This window comes from Molothrus aeneus, chromosome 6 (assembly GCF_037042795.1).
Source record: "Molothrus aeneus isolate 106 chromosome 6, BPBGC_Maene_1.0, whole genome shotgun sequence".
Taxonomy (NCBI): Eukaryota; Metazoa; Chordata; class Aves; order Passeriformes; family Icteridae; genus Molothrus; species Molothrus aeneus.
In genome coordinates, this window is record NC_089651.1 from 55,084,232 (window position 1) to 55,090,231 (window position 6,000).

Genomic DNA, 6,000 nt, shown 5'->3' on the forward strand with positions numbered 1-6,000 from the left:
ATCTGTGGGCATTGCTTGCTCCAACAGCTTTCTTTTTTTCTTCCTTTTATTTTCTTTAAGTGTAACCATGTATGTGAAGTGAGTTTGTTGTCAAACCAAGTGAAAGTTGACGGCTTGACAGCCCCAGAGCCTGCAATCTTCCTGGAGCAGCGAGGATGCAGCAGGCAGATCAAGCAAAGTGCTATCAGCCTTCTCATCTCTTCTGCACAGCCTTCCCCGAGGGCTGAAAGCACAGATATTTCTCCATCTGCAGCTGCTGGTTGGTGCCTTTGCTGACTGCTGTGGCCAGGGATTTTGTGCTCTGGATCCCTGCATGCTCCGGATTGCCCTGAAAAATACCAATGCAACGACAACTGAGCAGCTCTGAGCCAGTGCTGAATCCGGTGCTGCTGACCTGAGCTGGTTTTCTGATTATTCCTAAATCTTCCCATCCATGAGTGTTTGTTTCTGGCAGTTTCCTTAGCAGGCTCCCAGTCCCAGCAGCCTCCGCCCCTGCCCTTCTGTGCATTTCAGACCTACCTTGGTAAACAGAGTGTTGTGATCCGAAACGCCCACGTTTTTCTGCCTGGAGTGACCAAGGGCTGCAGCGTCGCGCTGGGAATTCTCACCATAGCAACTACCAGCATTGACAGAATTTGGTACTCATTAAATAGGCTGTTTGTTTACCTCTTGGGCAGCAAGAGTCGACTACAACCAGAGCTGAAACACTGCCAGCTGAGCAATGCTGGGCTGCCATCGTAACTTCACGTGTGGCACACATAATTACTGTGTTCTGTAAGTGAAACAGATATGGGAAGCCTGTGTGGGATGGGAGTGTTGAAGATGCAGGGTGACACGGTATTATTATCAGAAGATCAGCAAGCATGCTTGTCAGACACTGCTACGTGCTCTCCATGGATCCAGCAAAAAGGGAGTCCTGAGTCACATGCCCTTGACAGATGAGATAAATGATCATTCACAGGGGTCAGCTCATGGACTTACCAAGCAGCAAATGCACAGGGGAATAAATTATTGGTACCCCAGCAGAAAATCCTGAAGCTTGCAGATAGAGGCTCAGTGCTTAGTCTCTCAGGGATCAAATGTGTGGGAGTGGTTTTTAAGATGGTTGTCAATACCCAAAATGTTAGAACCACCTAAGAGTGCAAAAGTGACTTTTAGAAAACATATCCCATTGTCTGTGCAGCTGTTTCAGTTGGCATCTGCCAGCCTCTGGGCAACCCTGTGCTTCCAGTGGGGCATCACCTGCTGCAGAGCTGCTGTCAGCTCTTCAGCAAGGGGTACAAATAAAAGGAAGCACCACAGCTGAACCTCTTCTCCCACCACACAGCTGTCCAGCCTCCATAGCAGTGTCTCTGTTGGGGTGATGGCTTTCAGCACCTTCACAGGGGTGCTGCTGGGCACCCACCACTGCTCAGGGAGGAGCAGGCTGATGCTCAGCCTCAGCACAAGATCTCCAAGCTGTGGTGTCCCCCTGTCACAAAACCTTCAGGCAGCCCTGTAAAATCAACTAATGAATTCTCAGCACAGCCAAATCCATGGAGAAGGAGCACATGCAGGCATGGCCAGAGCATGGACTGGGAGCATTGCACACTGAGCACCCAGCATCCCATGGCACACAACTGGAGTTTCTATCCAGCACATGAATGCATTGACCACTCTTCCACACCCCCTGCATGCCTCCAATCTGGATAGAATTGCTGCTTGCCCCTGCCTGCTGCCAGAGCACCCCTGAGGTCTGGGATGTGGCTGGCAGTGAGGACCCCAGTCCAGGCAGCAGCTGCAGTGCATGGCTGTAAGATGATGGAAGAGGAAAGAGAAGTCCTAGTGTGCCCTCCTCATTTGGCATTCCCTCCAAAAGGGGCCAGGACTGCTGCTTGGGTCCCTGCCCCAGGCAGGGATGGAGCAGGAGGTGGACTGAAGTCACTTTCTGCAGTCACCTAATTAGAGCACTTCAGAAGAGGGACAGGTCCAAACACCATCCCCTCTGCCCCTTAGGGAGCACAAGAGGTGTCCGGTCACAGCTGGCACGCTCAGGACTTTGTGCAGGCAGGGGCTTGTAGGAAGGGAGGGCAGAGGGGAGAAATACCTCTGAGACAAAGGTGAGCCTGGGAGCCAGCCCCCACAGCTCTGCTGACTGCAAAAGGCTGAGGATTCTGCATGCTGTTATTAACACTTTTCCTCAGGTCATACCTTGAACTAACCTTTCTCCCTTCCTTAGGCAGTAATTTTTGCCTTTTTTTCCCCCCTAACCTTATCACCTTGTAAACAGTCCTCACTACTGTGCAGGTGCTAACCACCCTTTTTTTCACTTACCTTGGGTAATTAACAAAATTAAACTCCATAAGCTGTGCTCAGATATACCTAGACTGGAACTGCTCCTTCTTTTCCAAACACAAAGAAGAGAAGTTAGAGCTCTAAACTTGCCTGTTTTCCCTAACCATGTGAATTTGTCTAATGAGGGTCACTATACTTCCATACAACCCTGGTCTTGCTTAATGGCAGGCAGAAGAAAGCCCTGTGCTCTTGTCTCTGTTTCCCCAAATCTTGCCACATCTGTTCAATTCTAAATGCAGAGGGCTTTCCTTAAAGGTGCCTTGAGCATGGGGCTGGGGAGTTGTTTCCTCTCCCCACCTCCTGGCACAGTTATTTTTGTTTTGGCATCAGTGGGAGAAGGGATGGGGAACACCATCCCAGCCTGGTGTGGATGGCCTCCTGGGGACCCTCAGTGAGTTTGGCTCCTCATCTGAGTGTGCCACAGCGGCAGCCAGGGAGTCTGGTCCCCACAGCTGCCTCCTCCCTGTCCAAAGCAGCGAGGAGAGAGCCCAGAAGGCAGTGGGGAATAAATTAGACTGCAGCAATGGGTTCAGCTACCAGGCCATTGGGAAGGTTTGTGCAGGCTGAGCCATCACAGCTTTGCTGCCACCACCCAGGGCACAGCTCTGAGCCCTGCTGATCTCACCCACACCCAGACTTTGATGTAGAGGGTACCATTGTGATTCACTTGGGCATCACAGCCCCTCATAGCTTCAGTATTCCCTGGATGCTCGACTTTAGCTGGCACAGACCTCATTTTCCAAGGTGCCAGACTCTCCTCACTCCCTCTGCAATGAGACCACAGCAGAAGCATCAAACTAAAGCCTCCAGTTTGGACAGAGAATGGGAGAGCAGCAGCAGCATGCCCGGAGGGGAGAGGTTATGGCTCTGCTTTGAAGGGACAAAGATGGAGTGCAGGGAAGGCATGAGGATTAAGCAAATGCTAATGGGGAGCAGGTGAATGGGTGATCAGATCAGAGGGAGAGCTGCAGGCCCTTGCATGTGGGGACAGGCAGAATTGTGGGGCAGCTGCTGGCCATGGGGCTCTTCCTGGGGCTGCTGCTGCTGCCTCTCACAGAGGTGCTGCTGTTTCCAGGCTACTCATGGCAGGCTGCTCTGTGCTGCTCTTGTTCCAGCCCTACCACTTATTATGAACAGGCACGTTGCACATTTCAAAGTATTTTTCTACTGACTGTAGAAAAGCAAGAGTATGACTGATATAAGCAAGAGTATGACAAAATGTGGTCATGAATATTTCAGGGTGATCATGGGAAGACCTTCAACAGCTAAAATTTCTTCAGTGTCAGACATTTGGTGGGGCTTGAAGATGCAGAGGTGTTGAAAGATGGTTCCCTGCCATTCAGATCTGCAAGGAGAGGGGTGATGGCATGTGTCAGGCTCTGATGGAATGGTAATTTCCCAGTTTCCCAGGAGACCTTTCAGTCATCCTTGTGTGGAGCTTCCTCAATACCGGGGAAAATTGCAGTCCCTTAGAAATTCATCCCATGGGCAAAGGAGACTTGAAAGTTATATCTTTACTCAACACATAAGCAATATGCAAAATTATTAAATTAAACTGAAAAAAAAAATATGTGTCATGGTTTAACCCAGAACAATTAGATTTTGTAATTGTTACTTAGCTAAGAGGGAAGATATTTTTCCACTGGAGTATTTCTTTCTGCTTTCCAATATCTATGATTTCTAATGAGCAGCAATTCTTCAACTGCACTTCCAGACATTGAGGGGAGCAATTGAGGACATTGTGGAATTGAAGGCTGGAAGGAAACCAGAAGACTGTTTTTCTCAATCCATAGGGGTCTCTCAACCTGAGTCTTTGCTGAGTTCAAACCATCCCCTAACACCAGCAGTTGTTTCTGTTTATTGTCTTAGAATAACACCGGTGGCTTTCTGGGGCCCTGTTCACAGCAGAGACTGCTTTGGATTTCTCCAGGGGGAGGGAATGGCCAAACCTGGTGCACATTAACCCTGCTAGACCCTTCCTCCCTGCCCCTGTGCTGGGCTGCCAGACATCAGGAGCTGAGCCTCTCCCCTGCTTGTGTCCTGAGCTGTGGGACTGTGGGCACATCCACCTGCCCACTTGGGATATGCTCCTTCCCACTGTGAAGATGCATGTCCCTGTTTTGGAGCTAAATTGAAGCTGGGCTTCACAGGCAGCTAAGCCCAAACCAGACCCAAACCCCCAAATTTATCTGGGTTCAAATACCTGGGAGTGGACTGCTGTGAATGAGACAATAAGTTGCTTTGTTTCCCATTCCTGACTCATCCTCTTTTACTGCCTCACGTTTTCAGCAATGAATGAGTCCAACTGCCAGTTTGGAGAATTATTTTTGTGGCAGAGCATGCCTGATGGAAGAGACAACCATTGCTATCCATTTCCATTAGCAGCCTGTCAATAGAAATTAAATTACATGAATAAGGCACTATCAGTGCCAACATCACTGCAGGAAAACATTAATTAATCCTCATTTACATTAGTCAGTGCTACCATCAAATAGACTCTTCTGTTGCTACCAAAGACATTTCCACAAATGATTGTTGCTGTCTGATAAACAGATTCACAGAACCTCACTGACTCACTTGTTGGGCACTCGCCATCACATTCGGGGTCTGAAGGAAGCAAATGCTTTGTGGGATCCTATTCAAAGCCCAGGTTTGACATGAGGCCTTCCAGTCCTGTTCAAACCAACACAGACACCAGAGAGGTGGGGCTTTGGGCTGTAAAGAAAATAAATCCCCAACTAACTTATAATACTCACAGCAAATTTATTTTTGTGAGGAGTTCAAGATGTGCCCGTAACCAGTGTAAATAAACATCCCTGAGGGTCTGATGATCTTTCAGAGGGGGCTGCACAATAGAGGGAAGATGGAGGGGACTGGTCCTTGCCTTCTGGCTCATGGAGGAAGGATGAAAAGCTAAACTCCTTTCTGAGAGAACATTTAAGTCAGACATGCCCTATTTAAACCACAGGATGTCTTTACTTGTGACTTTTTGGGCCCTGCTGAAATCCAGATTTGCAAACAGGCTCTGCCTTCACTGCAGGCTGAAGGAACAGACATCTGAACTCCAGTGCCCTGTGAGGGGCTGCCAGCCTGGCTCTGCAGCCAAGCCCACCTGCCAGCCTTCTGTCCCAGCAAAAGAGAGCAAGGAGCAGTGCTGCTGCACCAGGACAGCTGTCTTTTGCACACACCTTGTGGGAGATAAAGAAAACCTGGTACATGGTGAGCTGGGGCTCACCCAGTGCTGGAGAAGTGACAAGAGTGTGACCATAAAGGAGTCACCATTACCCCAAAGGCTTCTTCCTAAAGCTCTCACCATTCCATACATCCCCTGAGCTGGCACACGTGACTTCACCACCAAACAACACTGACATGGGTCTGCAGCATAAGCAATGCAAGCCCTTGGCTTCCTCTGGGGAACTCCTGGGAAGGCAGGGTCTGCAAGCTGGGATGGTTCAGAAAGCACTTTGGAGAGGTACTGTGCCTGATTTGGGACTGTCAGCCCTGTTCCCAGATTTGAACACTGGACACAGCAATATTTCACTATTTCCAAGTCCTCCCATGACTGTGGAGGAAGCACTGTGACCTGATGGAGCAGATTCCTGCTCCAAAAGCTGTGCAGGTGTCAGCTCAGGCTGAGCCACACACAAGATAGAGCTGGTCACTACA